Genomic DNA, 25,174 nt, shown 5'->3' with positions numbered 1-25,174 from the left:
TGAACCAGTCTCCGAAATCCTCAAATCTGCACCCAACCTTATTGATTTAAATCTATACTCATACTCACAATTTTGGTTCTCCAGGTCATAGATCTGGGCCTGGAGTTGATCAATCCTGTCATAGAGCCTAGAGAGGTGCTTCCCAATGTCATTGGCATCAATCATGTGCTTGTTGGTGAACTTCGTGATCATCATGTGGTTGGCGTTGAGTCACGCTTGATAACCCACAAGTGTAGGGGATCGCAACAGTTTTCGAGGGTAGAGTATTCTACCCAAATTTATTGATTCGACACAAAGGGAAGCGAAAGAATATTCTCAAGTATTAGCAGCTGAGTTTTTAAATTTCAACCACACCTGAAAGATTAGTGTCTGCAAGCAAAGTGGTATGATAGCAACGGTGTCATACACAGATCTGTTGACGGCAGACTTTTCCTAACTGTTGTATCAATGGCGCCAGTAAATAGCACGTGGACGGGAACCTATTCTTCCCTGGCAACGACTACAGAAAAGTCTTGCAAGAACTAGAAGCAAAGTAATAGCAGTAGTGACTGCAGTAGCAAGGAACAATAGTAGTGACAGCAGTAGCAGCAGCAGAGTAACAGCAGTAGCAACAGAGTAACAGCAGTAGCGACAGTAGTAGCAGCAAAGTAACATAGCAAGGACCAGTAGTAAAAGACTCGTAGGCAGTGGATCGGTGATGGATGAGTGTGCCGATTTTGATTCATCATGTGACAACTATAACACGGAGAGATATGTAACTAGCTCTCGTTCGTCAATCTAATGTAGGCATGTATTCCGTATGTAGTCATACGTGCTTAGGGAAAAGAACTTGCATGACATCTATTGTCCATCCCTCCCGTGGCAGGGGGGTCCTAATGGAAACTACGGGATATTAAGGTTCTCCTTTTAATAAAGAACCGGACCAACGCATTAACACGCGGTGAATACATGAACTCCTCATACTATGGTCATCTCCGGGAGTGGTTCCGGCTATTGTCACTCCGGGGTTGCCGGGTCATAACACATAGTAGGTGACTACAACTTGCAAGATAGGATCTAAAACACACATATATTGGCGACAACATAATAGGTTTAGATCTGAAATCATGACACTCGGGCCCTAGTGACAAGCATTAAGCATAGCCAAGTAGTAGCAACATAGTGGATACTAGGGATCAATCCTCGTCAAAACTAACTCGATTACATGATAGATCTCATCCAACTCATCACCGTCCAGCAAGCCTACGATGAGATTAGTCACGAAAGGTGAAGAGCATCATGGAATTGTCGATGGAGGAAGGTTGATGATGACGATGACGACGATTTCCCCTCTCCGGAGCCCGGAACAGACTCCAAATCTGCCCTCCAGATGAAGAACAGGAGGTGGCAGCGCCTTCGTATCTTAAAACACGATGAAACCTTCTCTCTAATTTTTTCCGGGGCGATATGGAAGAAATAGAGCCGAGTTTGTGGGCGGTTGTGTCACATGGGCCCCCACAAGCCCTCATGGCGCGGCCTAGGGGGGTGGTCGCGGCCCAGGGGCTTGTGGCCCACTGGCACACTCCCTCCGGTGGATATTTGCGCAGGTATTTTTATTTTATTCCAGAAAAATTCTCTGTAAATTTTCTGGATATTCCAAGGACTTTTATTTCTGCCCAAAAACAACACCATGGCAATTCTGCTGAAAACAGCGTTAGTCCGGGTTAGTTCCATTCAAATCATGCAAGTTAGAGTCCAAAACAAGGGAAAAAGAGTTCGGAAAAACTTTGATGAACTCTTTTTGATCTTGTTGTTGCAACTATCTCTAACTCATAACCAGAATTTCAGCAAGATCACAAGCAAACCACATAAGCAAATGACATCAAGGTCTCACGGTAAACTCATATCAATGGCACAATCAACTAGCTAGCAAATAATAATAAGCCTCAAATGTCAACACTTCAATCAAAACAACATGAAGCAGTACGAACAGATGGTATCTCGCTAGCTCTTTCTGAGACCGCAAAACATAAATGCAGAGCACCTTCAAAGACCAAGGGCTGACTAAACATTATAATTCATGGCAATGAAGATCCAATCACATTCATACTCAACACAGTTAAAAGCAAAGCATAAAAACGACAGAGGTGCTCTCTAATTGGTGCTTTTATAAGAGGAGGATGACTCAACAGGAACATAAATAGACAGGCCCTTCGCAGAGGGAAGCATTGATTTGTAGAGGTGCCAGAGCTCAAGCTTTGAAAACAGAGATAATAATTTTGGGTGGCATGCTTTCATTGTCAACGCAATGACTAAGAGTTCTCAATATCTTCTATGCTACACATGCTATAGGCGGTTCCCAAACAGAAAAGTAAAGTTTTGACTCCCCCACCACCAATCAATCACACTCCACGGCTAGCCGAATCCTCGGGTACCGTCCATACCAACATCCATCCTGGGGGAGTTTTGTTTGCAATTATCTTTTCGATTTGAGCATGGAACTGGGAATTCCAATTACCGGCCCCTTTCTCGTGAATGATAGTGAATAAACACATATCGAGGATAACACGCCTAGCATGGAAGATACCAATAGCCCCCTGTCACCACATGAGCGGTTCGGGCATGCAACACATATTATTTCTTGAAGGTTTAGAGAGTGGCACATGCAAATTTACTTGGAACGGCAGGTAGATACCGCATATAGGTAGGTATGGTGGACTCATATGGAACAACTTTGGGTTTATGGAGGTGGATGCACAAGCAGTATTCCCGCTTAGTACAAGTGAAGGCTAGCAAAAGACTCGGAAGCGACCAACTAGAGAGCGACAACAGTCATCAAAATGCATTGAGATTAACCAACATTGAGTGCAAGCATGAGTAGGACACAAATCACCATGAACATGAACATCATAGAGGCTATGTTGATTTAGTTTCAACTACATGCGTGAACATGCGCCAAGTCAAGCCACTTGAATCATTCAAAGGAGGATACCATCCTATCATACTACAACACAGTCATCTCAACATTCATGTGGGCATCCAAGACAAACCATTATAAACTCCTAGCTAAGTAAGCATGGCATAAGCAACTATGATCTCTAAGTTGTCATTGGAAACATGTTTCCCTCACAACAAAGCTGGATCAGGCATGATGAGCTAGTCATATTTATAAAAACAAAATAGATTGAGTTCATACCAGCTTTTCCATGCTCAGTTACTTCATCATATATCATCATTATTGACTTTCACTTGCACGATCGAACGATGTGAACAATAATAAGCGTGCTCGTGCATTAGACTATGTTGGAATCTGCAGGCAAACACAAAGGAGAAGACAAAGTAATATGGCTCTTTGAAAGCTAAACAGGTATTAATGCAAGAGCCACTAAACATTGTAACCAATATCTTCTACCTTGACCCAAAGAAAAATAAAACTATTTACATGGGAAAGCTCCCAACAAGCAAAAGAAGGAAAATAAAATCTTTTTGGGTTTTCTCAAACTAGACAGACACACAAAAAGAAAACGACAAAAAGAAAATAAACTAACATGGATGATACAGTGGCAAAGTGTGAACACTGGATAACAAAGTGAAAGCATAAGCAAGAATGTAAAGTCGGTGAGAACACGTACTCCCCCAAGCTTAGGCTTTTGGCCTAAGTTGGTCTACTCCCAAGGAGGGTAATAACCTGCTCCGGGGTACTCCGGAGTGGACTGAGGATGCCACTGCTGTGTGAGCTCCTCTGGATCCCACTGATAAACCGACGTCTGGTACTCGACTGGCGGCTCGGGCAAGGGCACCTGTGGTTGTGCTAAGCCCCAATATGCGTAGATGTCCGAGGGCATAATAATGTACCTGCCTGCATGAAGATTGAACAAAGAAGGACCAGGCAAAGTAATAGTCTCACGAGTACCCTGACTAAATACCAGGTTATAAATCATCCTTCTATTTATATCTCTATCAAGAAAGTCATGGCGAACCATGCTATCGTAATCTAGATATATCTCGGGAAGAAGAACCTCTTCTTCCTCCTCCAGTCTAATGGGTATCTCATAGTGTATGGCAAGACGGGTAGCATAGATACCTCCATAGACAACACCTTTAGAACGGTTCAGGTCCAACTGTTGAGCTACTATAGCGCCCAAGCTATAAGTTTTATCATTATAAAGGGCTTCGTGCAAGACCGCAAGATCAGGGGAACTAAGTGACCCAGCCTTCCCACGGCCAATCAAACATTTTCCCACAAATAATGAGAAGTACCGAAGCACAGGAAAATGAATGCTAACAGCTCTAGCGCAAGACACTCCTCTCTCTTCTCCTACACCAGTTGTACCGATGAAAGCCTCCAAGTCCCATGGACGAGGTTCATGAATATACCCAACGTAAGGTAATTTGCAAACATTGCAAAAATCCTGGAGTGACATGCGCTGGGGGATATCATAAAGTTTGAATTCAACCATAGGAGGATTCTTCCTCGGATATAAGTTAAAGCTTTGTACGAAGATATTAGTGAGGAGGAGGTATTGCAGACACTTATCTTCAACGAAGGTGGTAAGGCCTGCGTTCTCTACCAAGTGATAAAAGTCCTCATAAATTCCAGCGGCGCGTAAGAACACGTCGCTTGGCCACTCGCAAGCTCGAACTTCTGTGACTCGAGGAACCAGATACTTGGGCTTGTTCTCACTCCCATCATCCTTGGGGTCATGGCTTGACGAGCCTCTTAAGAACCTCCTCATATTTCCCTTTTCTATCTCTGAAAATTTCTGAAATTTTTAGTGATTCTAAGGAAAAGTGAACAAGGCTCAATGAAACGCGTAGCAACTACTCCCACAAGTGCCTAGAGACCATATTACGCATCAAAACTACTTGGGACCAGCTAAAATCAGCATGCAAAGCTCAAGAACATGGTCACCAAGGCAGCAAAATTACGCGGAGTATAAGGCACTAGAGCAAAAACTAATTGGACCAATGGAGGAATCACTTACCAAGGAGTAATTTCCCCAAAATAGTTCGGAGAATGGTGATTTGAGCAAAGAGATCGAAAATCCCAGCAAGAAGAGCAAGAACACGGGTTTGAGCTGCGAAACGATTTTTTCTGGAGGTAGAAGAACCAGATGAGAGCAAGAATGAGTGGAGGGGGTGCTTGTGGGCCCCACAAGCCTGGATGGCGCGGCCAGGGGGGGTGCCCGCACCCCAAGGGCTTGTGGCCCACTGGTGTGGCCCCCAGACAAGCTCTTCGTCCCAATATTTTTCAAAATCTCCAGAAAAAATCATACTAGATTTTGAGGATGTTCGGAGAACTTTTATTTTTGGGGTACTTTATCTACCAGACGCTAAAACGAAAAGCAGGGAAAACTAAACTAAATCTATCATTTTTCTTCTAAGCAACCAAAATTGAAAGCTTGGGACAGAGGTTTGCGACTCCTCGATTCATCCATCTCATAGTCATCGAAAGAAATCCGTCAGTGAGGTTGATCAAGTCTCTTTGACAAACTTTTTCGAGTCGCAAAAGAGAACGGAGAATTTTCGAATAGCGATTAGGTCACCTCAATGGGGATGTGTATCTCCCAAACAAGCAAATCATACTTCATCTTTACACGAGGAATAGGGCATTCAAAGCTCCCAATAAGAATTGATGAAGTCTTTTCGATAGCATTGATGCAATGTACTCGATATTGTTTCTTCGGAAAGTGCACCGTATGCTCATTACCGTTGACATGGAAAGTGACATTGCCTTTGTTGCAATCTATAACAGCCCCTGCAGTGTTTAAAAAGGGTCTTCCGAGTATGACCGCCATGGCATCGTCCTCGGGAATATCCAAGATAACAAAGTCTGTTAAGATAGTGACATTGGCAACAACAACAGGCACATCCTCACAAATGGCGATAGGGAAAGCAGTTGATTTGTTGGCCATTTGCAGAGATATTTTAGTGGGTGTCAACTTATCCAGCTCAAGTCTACGATAAAGAGAGAGAGGCATAACGCTAACCCCGGCTCCAAGGTGGCATAAAGCAGTTCTAACGTGGTTTCCTTTAATGGAGCAAGGTATACCGGGAAAGCACACCGGGATCACCTAGTTTCTCAGGAGTTCCACCCTTGAAGGTATAATTAGCAAGCATGGTGGAAATCTCAACCTCAGGTATCCTCCTCTTATTAGTCACCATATCCTTCATGTACTTAGCATACGGAGACATTTTGAGCATATCTGTCGAACGCATTTGCAGAAAGACAGGTCTAATCATTTCAACGAATCGCTCAAAATCCTCATCATCCTTTTTCTTGGATTGTTTGGGAGGAAAGGGCATGGGTTTCTGAACCCATGGTTCCCTTTCTTTACCGTGCTTCCTAGCAGTGAAGTCATTCTTATCGTATCTCTTATTCTTAGGTTGTGGGTTATCAAGATCAACATGTTCAATCTCCACATCCTTATCATTGGTAGGTTGAGCATCAACATGAACATCACTATTGATATCATCATTAGGCTCATGTTCATCACCAGATTGTGTCTCAACATCAGAGACAGAGGCATCGTTTAGACTCTCACGTGTAGCAGCAACAGGGTTGCTAACGTGCAAGTTCCTATCATCTTTCTTCTTCTTTCTAGAATGACTAGGTGCATCAGTGCTAACTCCTTGAGAGTCTTGTTCAATTCTCTTCGGATGACCCTCAAGATACAAAGGTTCCTGGGCCATTCTACCGCCTCTAGTAACGACCCTGACAGAATTTTCAATCAACTCGTTGAGCAAGTCATTCTGAGCTTTAATTACTTGTTCTACCTGAGTAGTAACCATAGAGGCATGTTTACTCAAAAGCTTAAGATCATTGACATTTCTATCCACACAAGCACTTAAATGACTAAGCATACGAGCATTATGTTCCAATTGTCTACTAACATAATCATTGAAGCTCTGTTGTTTGGCAACAAAGTTATCAAATTCATCTAGGCATAAGCTAGCAAGTTTATCAAAAGGAATATTACTCTCATCAAACCTACGTAGAGAATTTACTTCTACTACCTGTATCGGGTTATCGAGACCATGGATCTCTTTGATAGGTTTCTTCAGATTTAATGACTTTCTCTCGCATAGATTTCTTGGCTTCCTGCATATCTTCAGGACGGAGGAATAGAATACATCTTTTCTTCGGAGTTGGCTTAGGAGGTGGTTCGGGACTAGTCCAAACATTTTCATTGCATAAGATGTTATTCAGTAGAATCTCACCTTTTCTACGGTTCATTCCCTAAAAACACAACCAGCATGACTATCTAGGTGGTCTTTGGAAGCATTGGTAAGTCCATTATAGAAGGTATCAAGTATTTCATTCTTCTCAAGAGGGTGATCATGCCAAGCATTCAGTAGTTGGATGAGCCTCCCCAAGCTTGTGGGAGACTCTCTTCCTCAGCTTGAGCAAAGTTGTATATTTCCTGCAAGGAAGCTTGCTTCTTATGGGCAGGGATTTTTTTTTCTAGAGAAGTAGTATACCATATCCTGGGGGATACGCACAAAACCAGGAGCAAGAGAAGTGAACCAAGTCTTAGCATCATCCTTTAGCAAGAAAGGAAATAGCTTGAGGATATAGTAGTGGCAGATCTTTTCCTCACTAGTGAATAGGGTGGGTATATCGTGCAGTTTGGTAAGATGGGCTACAACCGTTTCAGACTCATAACCGTGAAAAGGATCAGATTCGACAAGAGTGATTAACTCAGGGTCGACAGAGAATTCATAATCCTTATCGGTCACAAAGATAGGTGAAGTAGCAACCTTCGGGTCGTATTTCATCCTAGCGTTCAGAGAGTTTTCTTTCCACTTGAGTAGTAGTTTCTCAACATCATAACTATCCTTACACGCAAGAAAGTCCTCAGCTATCTCTCCCTCCATAACATAGCGTTCATGCATAACAGGCAATTCAGGCATAGTAGCAGGTTCTACTTCAATAGTATCAGCAGTTTCAGAAGTATCATCACGTCTAGCAGCAACTCTACCAAGTTGTGCATCAAGGAATGCACCTACTGGCAAAGTAGTATCAGGCATAGTATCAAGCATAGGATCATCAGGCATAGTATTAAGCATAGCATCATCAGGCATAGTATCAAGCATAGCATCATCAAGCACAGGCGACATATCAAGATTTCTAGCAGGAGGCGAAGTCGCAAACTTACTCAAAACTGAAGGTGAATCAAGTGCAGAGCTAGATGGCAGTTCCTTACCTGTCCTCATAGTGGAAGGAAAGACTTCAGTTCTTGGATCTTTCGGATTCCTCATAGTGACCAGCAGACGTCAATCCCAAGTGACTCAGAGAATATAGTTGTGCTTCCCCGGCAATACCGCCAGAAAATAGTCTTGATAACCCACAAGTGTAGGGGATCGCAACAGTTTTTGAGGGTAGAGTATTCAACCCAAACTTATTGATTCGACACAAAGGGAAGCGAAAGAATATTCTCAAGTATTAGCAGCTGAGTTTGTCAATTTCAACCACACTTGAAAGATTAGTGTCTGCAAGCAAAGTATTAGTAGCAAAGTGGTATGATAGCAACGGTGTCAGAAACAGATCTATTGATGGTAGACTATTCCTAACTGTTGGATCAATGGCGCCAGTAAATAGCATGTGGACGGGGAACTATTCTTCCCTGGCAACGGCTACAGAAAAGTCTTGCAACAAGTAGCAGCAAAGTAACAGCTGTAGTGACAACAGTAGCAAGGAACAGCAGTAGTGACAGTAGTAGCAGCAGCAGAGTAACATCAGTAGCAGCAGAGTAACAGCAGTAGCGACAACAGCAGCAGCAAAGTAACATAGCAAGGACCAATAGTAAAAGACTCATAGGCAGTGGACCGGTGATGGATGAGTGTGCCGGATGTGATTCATCATGTAACAGCAATAACACGGAGAGATATGTAACTAGCTCCCGTTCATCAATCTAATGTAGGCATGTATTCCGTATGTAGTCATACGTGCTTAGGGAAAAGAACTTGCATGACATCTATTGTCCATCCCTCCCGTGGCAGCGGGTCCTAATGGAAACCACGGGATATTAAGGTTCTCCTTTTAATAAAGAACTGGACCAACGCATTAACACGCGGTGAATACATGAACTCCTCATACTATGGTCATCTCCAGGAGTGGTTCCGGCTATTGTCACTCCGGGGTTGCCGGGTCATAACACATAGTAGGTGACTACAACTTGCAAGATAGGATCTAAAACACACATATATTGGCGATAACATAATAGGTTCATATCTGAAATCATGGCACTTGGGCCCTAGTGACAAGCATTAAGCATAGCCAAGTAGTAGCAACATCAATCTAGAACATAGTGGATACTAGGGATCAATCCCCGTCAAAACTAACTCGATTACATGATAGATCTCATCCAACTCATCACCGTCCAACAAGCCTACGATGAGATTACTCACGAACGCTGAAGAGAATCATGGAATTGTCCATGGAGGAAGGTTGATGATGACGATGACGACGATTTCCCCTCTCCGGAGCCCGGAACAGACTCCCGTTCTACCCTCCAAATGAAGAATAGGAGGTGGCAGCGCCTCCATATCGTAAAACGCGATGAAACCTTCTCTCTGATTTTTCCCGGGCGAGACGGAATAAATAGAGCTGAGTTTGGGGGCGGTGGTGCCACGTGGGCCCCACAAGCCCTCATGACACGACCTAGGGGGGTGGCCGCGGCCCAGGGGCTTGTGGCCCACTGGCACACTCCCTCTAGTGGATCTTTGCGCAGTTATTTTTCTTTTATTCCAGAAAAATTCTTCATAAATTTTCCGGACATTCCGAGAACTTCCATTTCTGCACAAAAACAACACCATGGCAATTCTGCTGAAAACAGCGTTAGTTCGGGTTAGTTCCACTCAAATCATGCAAGTTAGAGTCCAAAACAAGGGCCAAAGAGTTCGGAAAAGTAGATACGACGGAGACGTATCAACGCTCCACCATCCCTTGGCACTTGAAGACATTTTGCTCCATTGCTTCGAGCCTCGTCTCCATGCTTCCGGTCTTCTTGGGGAAGACATAGCGATCTAGATCTGCAACAGAAACAGGCTCGAAACAAAAAACAGAAGAAATCTGCGTGATGCACGGGTCAGACCAAACAAAAGTATATATAATGATTTTTTCCAGACTAGAAGGAGTACCCCGCACGAAAACAAAGTCCGGGAGGCGCACGACGTGGCCACAAGCCCTCACGGCGCGGCCAGGGGGTGGGCACGTGCCGTGCAGGCTTGTCGCCTCCTCGCGCACTTTCCGGACTACTTCCAATTTTTGTATTTTTTTCAAATATTCCAAAACGGAGAAAATTTCCTAGTGGAAAAGTTTTGGACTCTATTTTCTTACAGAATCACATACCTCTTCGTTTTCGGAGTCTGAAACAGGTTGATAAATATCCCTTAGGTATTCTTTCGGAGTTATGGTATTGATAATATTGCTTTCAACATTTATGGGAGTATGTAAGATATAATGCTTGATTCTCTGCCCATTTACTACTCTCGGAGAATTACCTTCCGTGTTGTTGATCTTGAAAGCACCGGAGCGATATACTTCCTCAACAACATAGGGACCTTCCCATTTAGAGAGAAGCTTACCTGCAAAGAATCTTAAACGAGAGTTGTATAGCAAGACATAATCACCTACATTGAACTCACGCTTTTGTATCCTCTTATCATGCCACCTCTTAACCTTCTCTTTAAACAGCTTGGCATTCTCATATGCCTGAGTTCTCCATTCATCAAGCGAGCTAATGTCAAATAACCTCTTCTCACCGGCAAGTTTGAAATCAAAGTTGAGCTCTCTGGTTTCCCAATAAGCTTTATGCTCTATCTCAAGAGGTAAATGACATGCTTTACCTACACCATTTTGTACGGAGACTTTCCCATGGGATTCTTATAGGCAGTTCTATAAGCCCACAATGTATCATCGAGCTTCTTAGACCAATTCTCTCTAGACCTGTTGACAGTCTTTTGCAGAATTAGTTTAATCTCTCTATTGCTTAGCTCTACTTGACCACTGGACTGAGGGTGACAGGGAGACACAATTCTATGGTTGACATCGTACTTAGCAAGCATTTTACGGAAAGCACCATGAATGAAGTTTGAACCACCGTCGGTCGTTAGATATCTAGGGACTCCAAATCTAGGGAGGATAACTTCTTTCAGCATCCTGATAGAGGTGTTGTGATAAACACTACTAGTGGGGATAACTTCTACCCACTTAGTGACGTAATCAACAGCAACTAGGATATGAGTATACCCATCACTACTAGGAAAAGGGCTATAGATGATATAGACACTAATGGCGCACCAGACAAGTAGTGCGCCACTACTATATAGTAGTGGCGCACCATGTGCAGGTGTGCCATTAGTGTGATGGACACTAATGGCGCACCACACACTCGGCGCGCCACTACTATATTTTTTTTTGCAAAACTACTAATGGCGCATCACCAGCTGGTGCGCCATTAGTAACCAGGGTTACTAATGACGCATCTGTAGGTGGTGCGCCACAACTATAATTTTTTTTTTGCAAAACTACTAATGGCGCACCACCAGCTGGTGCGCCATTAGTAACCAGGTTACTAATGGCGCATCTGTAGGTGGTGCGCCACTATTATATTTTTTTTTGCAAAACTACTAATGGCGCACCACGAGCTGGTGCACCATTAGTAAACAGGGTAACTAATGGGGCATATGTACGTGGTGCGCCATTAGTAAGCTGGGACCAGCTAGATAGTTTGGACACCCACCTACCACGCTCACTTTCACCACTTTCATTCTCTCCACCTCCTCCTCCAAGCTTGTCTCGGGTGCCTTCTCCTCCTCACCTCATTTGCATCATAGTATCCCAGTTGTGTCCCCCCGCTCCCTCCCCCGCTCCACCGCCACCGAGCACCCACCGCACCCTCCCCTACTCCACCGTCGCCGACGACCCCACGCACCCTCCCCGGCCGGCTCCACCGCCGCCGCTGAACCCCCGCACCCTCCCCCGCTCTACCGCTGCCGACGACCCCCCGCACCCACCCTCGCCGCCGCTGACCTCCCGCACCCTCCCCGGCCAGCTCCACCGCCGCCGCCGACCCCCGCACCCTCCCCCGCTCCATCGCCGCCGCCGAACCCCCGCACCCTCCCCCACTCCACCGCCGCCGCCGACCCCGCACACCCTCCCTCCCCCCAAGCGCGATTGTTATCCAAAAAAATAAATAACTAATGACGCACCTCTCTGGGATGCGTCATTGCTATCCAAAAAAAAGATTACTAATGGCGCACCTCTCTGGGATGCGCCATTGCTATTTTTTTACTAATGGCGCACTCCATGAGGATGCGCCGTTGCTATAAAAAAACATTCTAATGGTGCACCGCTCGGGGTGCGCCATTCCTAACCCCTCTCCCCTCGCCTCTCCTGTGCCCTCGCCCTCGTCTACGGAGACGCGCACCTAGATGAAATTCGACCGCCAAATGTTTTTTTTTCAAAACCCCAAAACCGAGTCATGCCCGTGTCCCTGCTCTCTGTTTCCTCCCCGAGCCGGCCTGCTCCCCCCGCCGCCGCCTGCTTCGCGCGCCGCCCACCACAACTCCACCCACCAGCCGCCCACCGCACCTCCACCTACTGGCCGCGCCCTCCTCCACGACGTGCCCCTGGTCGCTGTCACCATGAGCTACCCCGAGTCGGCCCTCCCATCGGCGCCGCCGCACCTCCCTGTCTGCTAGGGTTGAGGTCGCCGCGCCACCTTCCCTCCGCCGATAGGTACCTCCCCCCTCTCTCTCGCTCCCTCTCTCTCTGACCATCCTATTTCTTCTCTCTTCACCAGATCCAGCTTCTCCGTCAACATGTTGCTCTGGTGGATCTCCTCCTCGTCTGCAACATCAATAGCAGCAGGCCAGCAGCCAGGTGGTTCCTCTCCCTCATATCTCATCTTGCAGCCAGGTTCGGCTCCAGCCAGGTCCGGCTCCATGCCCTTGAGAACAGGTTGGGATGCTCTTGTTTTTGTGACCTGTAAGTGTTGTCTATCTCGCTTTATTTGCGGCACTATTTTCTCGTTTTTATTGAATTGATTTACTGGATCCTGCTTTGCTTTGTATAGAGATGTACTCCCTCTGTAAAGAAGTATATAATCATTTAGATCACTAAAGTAGTGATCTAAACGCTTTTATATTTCTTTACGGAGGGAGTAATTACCATGAATTCGATTGATTTCTGTTGATACTCTATCCATAATCTATTCATGTATGACCATATGATTCCGATCTATGGACAGCTATGATGGAAATTTCATCTGTGCTAATTTCCGTTTGTTCTCTCACAGCGGTCGCTCTCTGTGCTAAATATACCTGGTTATTTTGCTTAAACTGCTGAAAGGATGAGTATTTTCTATCTAATTAATGATTTCTGCTATTTAGTAGTGCGGAATGGCGCAATTGGTAGCAGTGTTTGAACCTATTGTGCCTATGTTATCTGGAAACCTTGTGCGAGTGTCGATATACGGAAGTACGGTCAATCCATTTATAGCTGCTGTGGGTGCTTTTCGTTTTTTTTTTCAATTCTTTCATGTTACGTTTTGTCTCGGGAGGGCATCAGACAGACGGTCTTTTTCTGCTGCCGGCAACATCTGACTTTTCTTATATTGACTGGTCCATCTTCTTCAACGATGGCACCATCTTCTTCAACGATGGCACCATCGTATATGCTCGGAATATCCAGCCTTGTTTCTACTTTGGACCTGGTATGTAATACTTACTTATCAGTGCAGGCTGGGCTAATCCGTGTTATTAAAATAATGAAAGAAGTAAAGCTGGTTTATATGATTTTTATCTTACTGTAATCACTGAAGAATTGAGCAACCACAATTCATTCAAAAATTCCACAACCATCGGTTCATCTTTAATATGAGTGGCTTCTTATATATAGAGTAATCTGTATAATTGGCGGCACTGCTACAGACAAAAGTATAGACATATATGAAAAACACAGAGGAGCTTTATAGTACCAAAACACAGAGGAGCTTTATAATACCAAAACAACTTGCTACACCAAATGGGTTGTCTGAATGAATACATATATATGCAGAGAAAATTGTAAACACGGTGAGAAGCACACAGAGCAGAGATTGTCTACACATCAGTTTTTTTAAACACAAATAGCTGACATTAATAAATGCGCAGTTCTCTGTGGGCACACTCGAGCATATACAACAAAATGTGACAGTAAATATACACATGTAGAATAGACTGTCCACGTACTTCAGTATATAAAACAAAATGTCCAACTAAATATACAGGTGTAGGATAAACTTTCCACATGGCAGAATGTTCAGAATTTTCACAAACACAAGTAGAGAAAAGTCAGAATAACAGGTCTGATGAAGTGCCTGTGACCACCAAAATAATTGTCTCTTCAATGATTCATGTGCGTGTAATCAATGTCCACTATGTCTACTCTGTTAGCTAAATATAACCTGAAAATTTGGGATGAAAGGAGTATTACATTGCAGTATCTTCCTCCCTAGGATAAGCAGTATAACCTGAAAATTATATGTAGGGCAGCGAGTGCTGGACGGATGGGATAACGACCTGTTGACCTGTTGTCCTAATTGTTCTTCTCTCTTTTCCTTCTAATAGGATATAGATTTACTTATTTAACTTTCTCTGTCTATGCAAATGTACAACAGGAGAAAGTTCTTGATAGACAGGACACACTTGAGGAACATCGTCTCCTTGATGCTGTTAAAAGAGTGTCTTTGCAACATCAGGTCTTAGATGGACCTCTGAATTTCCCGGGAGCTACAGAGTGAGTTCTTGCCTTCTCCATATCTGTTTTTCCTTCGATAAACATGCCTGTAAGGGTTGATTCTCTTCAGGTTACAGTACACTTCAAGCTGGATCTGGCATCTCTCTATCTTTGTTTGTCATTTGCAGGGATGCACAATTTCTTATAGTAGTGGCATGCCATTGCAGTTTTACACTGTTGGCACAAACTCAGATTTGAAGTTTATTGTGATGTTAACAAACTGATTGTAATAACGACCTTGAGAGAAATTTACTTACAAGAACAACGGCAATATAACGGGGAAATAATACAATTTTATTCTAGGTGAGTTCTACAACAATGTGCACCTGCAGGTTATTATTTAGTCATCTCACTGTGTTGTTCCTATGCCATAGTGTATGCTTAATGACTCACACTTCTCACGCTAGTTGTCTTAGCTGTGTTCTTTCTTATCTTGATATGGATCAATATTCTGTATGTATTACTGTAACCTATGTTGTGCAATGATTATCCACTGAATTATTTGAGTCGCTGATTCTTTCAGGCATTTAAGAAGCTGATTAAGAAGGTAAAGAGATGGAAGAGGCGTGGCAGGTGGAAGTGGAACAACATAGCATCAACTAGCAGGTTTTTAATCCACTTGTTTTATGCAATTCCATAAAAGTATTGTAGTCGAATGCATTCCATGTCATTGACATTATATTTTCCCTTTTGAGCTATGGTAAAGAGAAACTTCTCAGGTTCTTGAGCTATGGTAAAGAGAAACTTCCTTGTTTCAATTTTGTGGTGGCTTTTTTTCCTTTATTTACATGTTAACCTTTAAAGTTGGGCATAGCTTATTGTTCTGGGTTTAATCTATTTGTGATATATGTTGACATAGGTTAGTGCCTCTTATGAGCAGGCTCTCATGGATGCCCGCATTCAGATTGAGCGCGAGATGGAACGGTTTAAGGTCTGTGAGAAGGAAACTAAAACTAAGGCCTTCTTGAAAGAAGGCTTAGGACAACAGCCGAAAACTGTATGCACTCGGTCTCTTTTCTGTGTTTGATTAACCCTGTTTTCTTCACTTGTTATGAATCTCATCATCATTTCTTATTTCCCGCAGGATCCTAGAGAGAAGGCTAAAGCTGAAACAAGAGATTGGCTTAACAGTGTGGTATGTTGGATGTAGCACCTGTATTCTTAGTCTTTGTGTGCTCATGTCTACATGTCTGTTGTTGGCTTTCAGTAAACATGAGTAAACAAAGAAACTACTTGCAACATATACGTCTTGTATTGTTGTTTCTCTTTGGCCTAGAGTTTGTTCCGAAAGACTCGGGTCTCGCAGATTCTGCCTTGTGACAACTGATAAAGACTACTTACAATTTTGATTACTATTTTTTTCTGTGCTGATTGTTTTGAAAGTATCACTTGCATGCACACCCGATTCTGCTGATGTTTACTGATATTTTGACTATACCGGTGATTACTTATCCCACAAAATAAAACAAAATCATCAACAGAGAATATTCAGTATTTGTATAGCTATTTTCTTTGATCTGATCACCCTGAAAATATCATTTGCATGCATACTTGACTCTGCTGATGTTTGTTGACATTTTGTTTATGTCGGTCATTACTCTGTACTTTGCTAATGACATTGGCATGCATACTTGACTCTGCTGATGTTTATTGATATTTGATTGTATCAGTCATTGCTCTGTACCTTGCAAAAAATGTCATTACTTTGTGATTTTCTGGTGTTGCTATTTATTTACATTGCAGTAGGACGACGACGGGAGGACGAGGACGTCGACGGTGATTACAACCAGGAGGATGAACCCACCCATTGCCACACGGATGCCCTTTGGACTACGATATGGACATGAAGGCATTTGGTTTAGTGCCAAGTATTACTTACTAATGCCCGCAAAGTATCATTGTGTATTATATTTTCTATGGAGCTATGTATGTATGGATGCTATGGAACTATATGTATATATGGATGCTATGGAATTTTGGATGTATGGATGCTATGGAATTTTGATATATGGATCATGAAATTTGTTATGCAACTTTGCATATATGTTATGTGTTGTGGATTAGTAAAACTATTGGGCACATATTATGTATTATATATTTGATATATATGTTATGTGTTGTTGAATTTGTGGTTTTGAAACAAAACATATATATGCTAGAACACCAGATACTAATGGAGCACCATGGGCTATACTAATGGCGCACTGCCTGGTGCGCCATTAGTATATATGTCCAGGGAGGCATACTAATGGAGCACCATGAGCTATACTAATGGCATACTGTCTGGTGTTCCATTAGTATACCAGATACTAATGGCGCACCATGAGCTATACTAATGGCGCACTGCCTGGTGCGCCATTAGTATACCAGATACTAATGGCTCACCATCATCAATACTAATGGCACACTGCCTGGTGCGCCATTAGTATACAAGATACTAATGACGCACCTGTGGTGCGTCATTAGTAAAAAATTCTAATGGCGTGATGCTAGTGGCGCACCTGTAGTGCGCCATTAGTAGCCAAAATAGGTGCGCCACTAGCAGGCCTTTTCCTAGTAGTGCATTGTATTTTGGAAAAGGTCCCATATAATCAAAGCCCTAGACATCAAATGGTTCAATGACAAGTGAATAGTTCATAGGCATTTCCTAACGTTTGCTAATATTACCTATTCTTTGACATTCGTCACAAGACAAGACAAACTTACGGGCATCCTTGAAGAGAGTTGGCCAATAGAAACCTGATTGCAATACCTTGTGTGCAGTTCTATCTCCCGCATGGTGTCCTCCGTAGGCCTCGGAGTGACACTTCTGTAGGATCTGTCCCTGTTCATCTTCAGGTACACAACGTCTAATAACACCATCTACCCCTTCCTTATAAAGGTGAGGATCATCCGAGAAGTAATGTCTCAAGTCAAAGAAGAATTTCTTCTTTTGCTGGTACATGAAACTAGGTGGTATATATTTGGCAACGATATAGTTTGCATAATCAGCATACCACGGTGCACTACGTGAAGCATTGATGACATTTAGTTGCTCATCGGGAAAGCTATCATCAATAGCTTGTGGGTCATCAAGAACGTTCTCCAACCTAGACAAGTTATCTGCTACGGGGTTATCAGCACCCTTTCTGTCGACAACGTGCAAATCAAATTCTTGTAGCAAGAGAACCCATGTGATAAGTCTAGGTTTAGCGTCCTTCTTCTCCATGAGGTACTTAATAGCAGCATGATCAGTGTGAATAGTGACTTTGGAATCAACTATGTAAGACCTGAACTTTTCACATGCAAACACGACTGCTAAAAATTCTTTCTCCGTAGTAGCATAGTTTCTCTGGGCACTATCTAGAGTTTTACTAGCGTAGTGAATAATATTCAACTTCTTATCGACTCTTTGCCATAGGAAAGCACTAATACGTCTCCAACGTATCTACTTTTCCAAACCCTTTTGCCCTTGTTTTGGACTATAATTTGCATGATTTGAATGGAACTAACCTGGACTGACGCTGTTTTCAGCAGAATTGCCTTGGTGTTATTTTTGTGCAGAAATCAAAGTTCTCCAAACGTCCTAAAAATTTATGGGGAGCAGTTTTGGAAAATATAAAAAATACCTGCGCCAAGTTCCACGTGAGGGGGTGGGCCAGTGGGCCACAAGCCCTGGCTCCGCCACCACCCCCTGGTGATGGTGGGCAGGCTTGTGGGGCCCATACGGCTCTGCGGCCCCCAACCTCAGGTCTATAAGTCCCCTTTCGTCCCAGAAAAAATAAAAGAGAAGTTTTCATCGTGTTTGCGATACGGAGGCGCCGCCACCACCTGTTCTTCATCTGGAGGGCAGATCTGGAGTCCGTCTTGGGCTCTGGAGAGGCGAAATCGTCGCCATCGTCATCATCAACCTTCTTCCCTCTCCAATTCCATGAAGCTCTTCGTCGTTCGTGAGTAATCTATCCGTAGGCTCGCTGGGCGGTGATGAGTAGGATGAGATCTATCATGTAATTGAGTTAGTTTTGATGGGGATTGATCCCTAGTATCCACTATGTTCTGAGATTGATGTTGCTACTACTTTGCCATTCTTAATGCTTGTCACTAGGGCCCGAGTGCCATGATTTCAGATCTGAAATTATTATGTTGTCACCAATATATGTGTTTTAGATCCGATCTTGCAAGTTGTAGTTACCTACGATGTATTATGATCCGGCAACCCCGGAGTGACAATAACTGGAACCACTCCCGGTGATGACCATAGTTTGAGGAGTTCATGTGTTCACCAAGTGCTAATGCGTTGGTCCGGTTCTTTATTAAAATGAGAACCTTATTATCCCGTAGTTTCCTTTTGGACCCCGCTGCCACTGGAGGGATGGACAATAGATGGCATGCAAGTTCTTTTCCCTAAGTATGTATGACGACACACGGAATGCATGCCTACATCACATTGACGAATGGGAGCTAGCCACATATCTCTCCGTGTTATAGTTGTTGCATGATGAATATCATCCAAACAAATCACCGACCCATTGCCTACGAGTTTGTCCTACTACTGCTATTACTTGTCTTGCTCTATTGTTGTTGCCACTGTTGCTACTGCTGTTACTTGTCTTGCTCTGCTGCTACTACTGTTGCTACTGCTCTTACTTGTCTTGCTCTGCTGCTACTGCTGCTACTGTTGCTACTACTGTCGCTTGCTACTGTTGCTACTTGCTACTGCTGTCACTACTGTTGTTCCTTGCCACTGCTATTGCTCGTTACACTGCTACTACCTGCTACACTGTTGATTCGCCTGACCGTTGACGGGAATTGACAACTTCCGTCAGCGTGGAAACGGAAGCGCCATTGATACAATCGTTAGGAATAGTCTGCCATCAACAGATCGTTTCTAACACCATTGTTATCATACTACTTTGTTGTTACTATTGTGCTTGCAGATACTAATCTTTCAGGTGTGGTTGAATCAGACAAATTCAGCTGCTAATACTTGAGAGTATACTCTCACCTCCTGAGGCGATCTACAAATTTGGGTCGAATACTCTACCCTCGAAAACTGCTGCGAACCCACGCGCTGGTGGGCCATCAACAACATTCTTCCAATTTCATTGCCGGGGAGTGCTATTAGCATTCTTCTGGTGCCGTTGCAGGAGAAGGTTTGTTGTCATAAGCATTCGTCTAGCTAACGCCAGAGATTGCGCAGATCAAGCACCAACAACGTAATCACTAGCATCACACATGATTTCAAAAGGTAAGTTCCAATCAGGTGGTTGAACAATAGGTGAAGTTATCAAAGCCCTCTTAAGTATTTCGAAGGCTTCCTCACAATCATCGTCAAAGACAAAAGGAATATCCTTTTGTAAAAGATTGGTAAGAGGCCTAGAAATCTTAGCGAAGTCTTTAATGAACCTTCTATAGAAACCAGCATGACCAAGGAAACTTCTTATACCTTTGATATCTGTGGGGTATGTCATTTTCTTGATTGCATCAACCTTAGCCTTATCGACTTCAATACCTCTTTCAGAAATTTTATGTCCTAAGACGATGCCTTCATTAACCATAAAGTGGCACTTCTCCCAATTCAAGACAAGATTGGTGTCTTTACATCTCTGCAAGACTCGATCAAGGTTGCTGAGGCAATCATCAAAAGAAGACCCGTAAACGGAAAAGTCATCCATGAAAACCTCGACAATATGTTCACAAAAGTCAGAGAATATAGCCATCATACATCTTTGAAAGGTGGCAGGTGCATTACATAAGCCAAAAGGCATACATCTGTAAGCAAAGGTACCGAAAGGGCAGGTGAAAGTGGTTTTCTCCTGATCAGATTGTGCAACTGGTATTTGGGAGAAACCAGAATAACCGTCTAGAAAGTAGAAGTGTGTGTGTTTAGACAACCTTCCTAGCATTTGGTCGATAAAAGTGAAAGGGTAATGATCTTTCCTAGTGGCTTTATTCAATTTCCTAAAATCGATTACCATCCTATAGCCAGTAATAATGCTCCGTGGGATCAATTCATCCTTATCATTAGGGACAACGGTAATGCCTCCCTTCTTAGGGACGCAATGCACTGGACTCACCCAATCGCGATGAGCAACATGATAGATAATACCCGTTTCCAGGAGCTTTAGTATTTCTTTTCTTACTACTTCTTTCATCTTAGGATTCAATCTCCTTTGATGATCAGCAACTGGTTTGAAATCAGGAACAGTTTTAATCGTGTGCTCGCATAGAGTAGGACTAATGCCCTTAAGATCGTCAAGAGTATATCCAATAGCACCACGGTGCTTCCTCAGAGTTTTTAGTAACTTCTTTTCTTCATGCTCTAAGAGGGTAGAACTAATAATGACAAGATATATCTCTTTTTCATCAAGATAGGCATACTTAAGAGTATCAGGCAACTGTTTAAGCTCGAACACAGGACGACCCTTTGGTGGGGGTGAATCTCCAAGCAGTTCAACATGCAAGTTATTCTTAAGGATAGGATATTGTTCTAAGACAACTCTATATATCTCATCCCTTTCATCCATATGCATATCATTTTCATGCTCAAGCAAGTATTTCTTTAAGGGATCACTAGGAGGCACGGCAATAGAAGCTAGGGCAATAGTTTCATCCTTACTAGGCAACCCCTTTTCATCAGGTTGTCTACCAAACTTGGAGAAATTGAACTCATGTGCACACCTTCAAAGCCAACAGTGACAGTTTGCTTCTCACAGTCTATATGAGCAACATGATTTGTCTCAACAAAGGATTTAACTCAGTCCATACTTAGCACTAAAGTCACAAAAAGTATTTGTCTCAACAAAGGATTTAACGTAGTCAAACGTGAAATTCATACCTGACTCCTTACCTTCTTCAAGCTCCCAATCTTCAGAGTTGCGTTTAATTCTCTCCAATAAATTCCATTTTAAGTCAATATCTCTCTTCATAAAAGAACCGGTACAAGAAGTGTCAAGCATGGTGCGATCATCATGAGAAAGCCGAGCATAGAAGTTCTGAATGATAATTTCTCTCGAGAGCTCATGATTGGGGCATGAATATAGCATTGATTTAAGCCTCCCCCAAGCTTGAGCGATGCTTTCTGTGTCACGAGGCAAATTATTATAAATATAATTGCCATCACGATGTACTAAATGCATAAGATAAAACTTTTGATGAAATTCCAATTTCAACCGATTGTAGTCCCATGATCCAGTATCATCACATAGCCTATACCATGTCAACAACTTATCCTTCAAAGATAAAGGAAAGACCTTCTTCTTGACCTCATCCTCGGGAAAACCTGCAAGCTTAAATAAACCACAAACTTCATCTACATAGATTAGATGCAAGTCTGGATATGATGTTCCATCTCCTGTAAAAGGATTAGCCAGCAGTTTCTCAAGCATACCCGAAGAAAATTCAAAGCAAATATTTTCAGTAGGTGCAGCAGGTTGAGGAGCAACTCTTTGTTCTTCCGTTCGAGGTGAAGATACCCCGAACAAGCCCCTCAAAGGATTAGTATCCATTGTGACAAGTGACAATAAATTTCAGCACACTATATGAATGTTTCCTTACCAAGTTCCACTTACCAAAGGCGCTTCACTCCACGGCAACGGCGCCAGAAAAGAGTCTTGATGGCCCACAAGTATAGGGTATCAATCGTAGTCCTTTCGATAAGTAAGAGTGTCGAACCCAACGAGGAGCAGAAGGATCTGACAAGTGGTTTTCAGCAAGGTAAAATCTACACGCACTGAAATTGTCGGTAACAAGTGATTGTGCGGTGAGATGATTCGTAGCAAGCAACAAGTAACAAAAGTAACAACGGTGCAGCAAAGTGGCCCAATACCTTTTGTAGCAAGGGACAAGCCTGGAAAAAGTCTTATAGGAGGAAAAATGCTCCCGAGGACACACGGGAATTTCTGTCATGCTAGTTTTCATCATGTTCATATGATTCGCGTTCGTTACTTTGATAGTCTGATATGTGGGTGGACCGGTGCTTGGGTACTGCCCTTACTTGGACAAGTATCCCACTTATGATTAACCCCTCTCGCAAGCATCCAAAACTATGAAAGAAGAATTAAGACAAAGTCTAACCATAGCATTAAACTAGTGGATCCAAATCAGCCCCTTACGAAGCAACGCATAAACTAGGGTTTAAGCTTCTGTCACTCTAGCAACCCATCATCTACTTACTACTTCCCAATGCATTCCTCTAGGCCCAAATAATGGTGAAGTGTTATGTAGTCGAGGTTCACATAACACCACTAGAGGAAAAACAACATACAATATATCAAATTACCGAACGAATACCAAATTCACATGACTACTATTAGCATGACTTATCCCATGTCCTCAGGAATAAAAGTAGCTACTCACAAAGCATAATCATATTCAAGACCAGAGAGGTAATGAGTAGCATCAAGGATCTGAACATAAACTCTTCCACCAAATAATCCAACTAGCATCAACTACAAAGAGTAATCAACACTACTAGCAAGCTTATAAGTACTAATCGGAGTCGCGAGATGGAGATTGGTTACAAGTGATGAACTAGGGTTTGGAGATGATATGGTGCTGATGAAGATGTTGATGGTGACGAGTCCCCTCCGATGAGAGGAGTGTTGGTGATGACGATGGCGACGATTTCCCCCTCCGGGAGGGAAGTTTCCCCGACAGGATCGTCCTGCCGGAGCTCTAGATTAGTTCTGCTCAAGTTCCACCTCGTGGCGGCGGCGAAACCACGAAAAAGCTCCTCCTTGATTTTTTCCTGGACGAAACCCTTCATATAGAAAAAGAGGGGGGCAAGTGGGCCAGCAGGTTGCCCACAAGCCCTCATGGCGCGACCTGGGGGGGTGGTCGCGCCGTGCAGGCTTGTGGCCAACCCCTGGCGCCCCTCAGGCGCTTCTTCAGCCCAGTATTTTTCATAAATCCGGAAAAAATCCTCGTTGATTTCTACGACATTTGGAGTTGTGCAGAATAGGTATCTCAACTTTGCTCCACTTCCAGACCAGAATTCTAGCTGCCGACATTCTCCCTCTTCATGTAAACCTTGCAAAATGAGAGAGAAAAGGCATAAGAATTGTACCATGAAGTGAAATAGCAGCCCAAGAAGCGATAAATATCAACATGAAAACATGATGCAAAATGGACGTATTAGTATGCTAATTATGCTAATTATATTGTTGCTAAATATATACCACCTAGTTTCACATACCAACAAAAGAAAAAGTTCTTTTATGATTTAAGACATTACTTTTGGGATGATCCTCACCTTTATAAAGAAGGAGTAGATGGTGTTATTAGACGTTGTGTACTTGAGCATGAACAGGGACAAATCCTACAGAAGTGTCACTCCGAGGCTTACAGAGGACACCATGCGGGAGATAGAACTGCACACAAGGTATTGCAATCCGGTTTTTATTGGCCTACTCTCTTCAAGGATGCTCGTAAGTTTGTCTTGTGTTGTGATGAATGTCAAAGAATAGGTAATATCAGTAAACGTCAGGAAATGCCTATGAATTATTCACTTGTTATTGAACCATTTGATGTTTGGGGTTTTGATTATAAGGGACCTTTTCCAAAGTCCAACGGATATACTCATATTCTACTTGTTGTTGATTACGTTACTAAGTGGGTAGAAGCTATGCCAACTAGTAGTGTTGATCATAACACCTCTATTAAGATGCTTAAAGAAGTTATTTTTCCTAGATTTGGAGTCCCTAGATATTTAATGACTGATGGTAGTTCACATTATATTCACGGTGCTTTCCGTAAAATGCTTGCTAAGTATGATGTCAACCATAGAATTGCATCTCCTTATCATCCTCAGTCTAGTGGTCAAGTAGAGTTAAGTAATAGAGAAATTAAATTAATTCTGCACAAGACTGTCAATAGGTCTAGAAAGAATTGGTCTAAGAAACTTGATGATGCACTGTGGGCTTATAGAACTTCTTATAACAATCCCATGGGCATGTCTCCGTATAAAATGGTTTACGGTAAAGCATGTCATTTACCTCTTGAGCTAGAGCATAAGGCTTATTGGGAAATCAAAGAGCTCAACTTTGATTTCAAACTTGCTGGTGAGAATAGGTTATTTGATATTATCTCACTTGATGAATGGAGAACTCACGCATATGAAAATGTCAAGTTGTTTAAAGAAAAAGTTAAGAGGTGGCATGATAAAGGATACAAAAACATGAGTTCAATGTAGGTGATTATATCTTGCTATACAATTCTCGTTTAAGATTTTTTGCATGCAAACTTCTCTCTAAATGGGAAAGGGCCTTACATTGTTGAGGAAGTATATCGTTCCGGTGCCATAAAAATCAACAACGCGGAAGGTAATTTTCCGAGAGTTGTAAATGGGCAAAGAATCGAGCATTATGTTGAAAGCAATATTATTAATACCATAACTCTGGAGGAGTACATAAGGGATATTTACCAGCTTGT

The 25,174-nt window shown here is 42.9% G+C and overlaps 1 long non-coding RNA gene across 4 annotated transcripts; it reads left to right on the top strand.

The window, feature by feature from the left end:
- The first annotated feature begins 12,431 nt into the window (after window positions 1–12,431).
- LOC123448045 lies at window positions 12,432–15,735 on the top strand. 4 transcript variants are annotated; one of them, XR_006631595.1, is made up of 6 exons: window positions 12,432–12,694; window positions 12,789–13,700; window positions 14,646–14,764; window positions 14,932–15,067; window positions 15,288–15,370; window positions 15,645–15,735. It is a non-coding gene; the product is annotated as an uncharacterized LOC123448045 (long non-coding RNA). The 4 variants fall into 4 exon arrangements; XR_006631594.1 differs by having other exon boundaries at window positions 14,893–15,067; XR_006631597.1 differs by having other exon boundaries at window positions 14,835–15,067.
- Window positions 15,736–25,174: the final 9,439 nt, after the last annotated feature.

This window comes from Hordeum vulgare, chromosome 4H (assembly GCF_904849725.1).
Source record: "Hordeum vulgare subsp. vulgare chromosome 4H, MorexV3_pseudomolecules_assembly, whole genome shotgun sequence".
Lineage (NCBI taxonomy): Eukaryota > Viridiplantae > Streptophyta > Magnoliopsida > Poales > Poaceae > Hordeum > Hordeum vulgare.
Note: the sequence above shows the minus strand (reverse complement) of the source record. Positions and strands in the feature narration are given on the sequence as shown.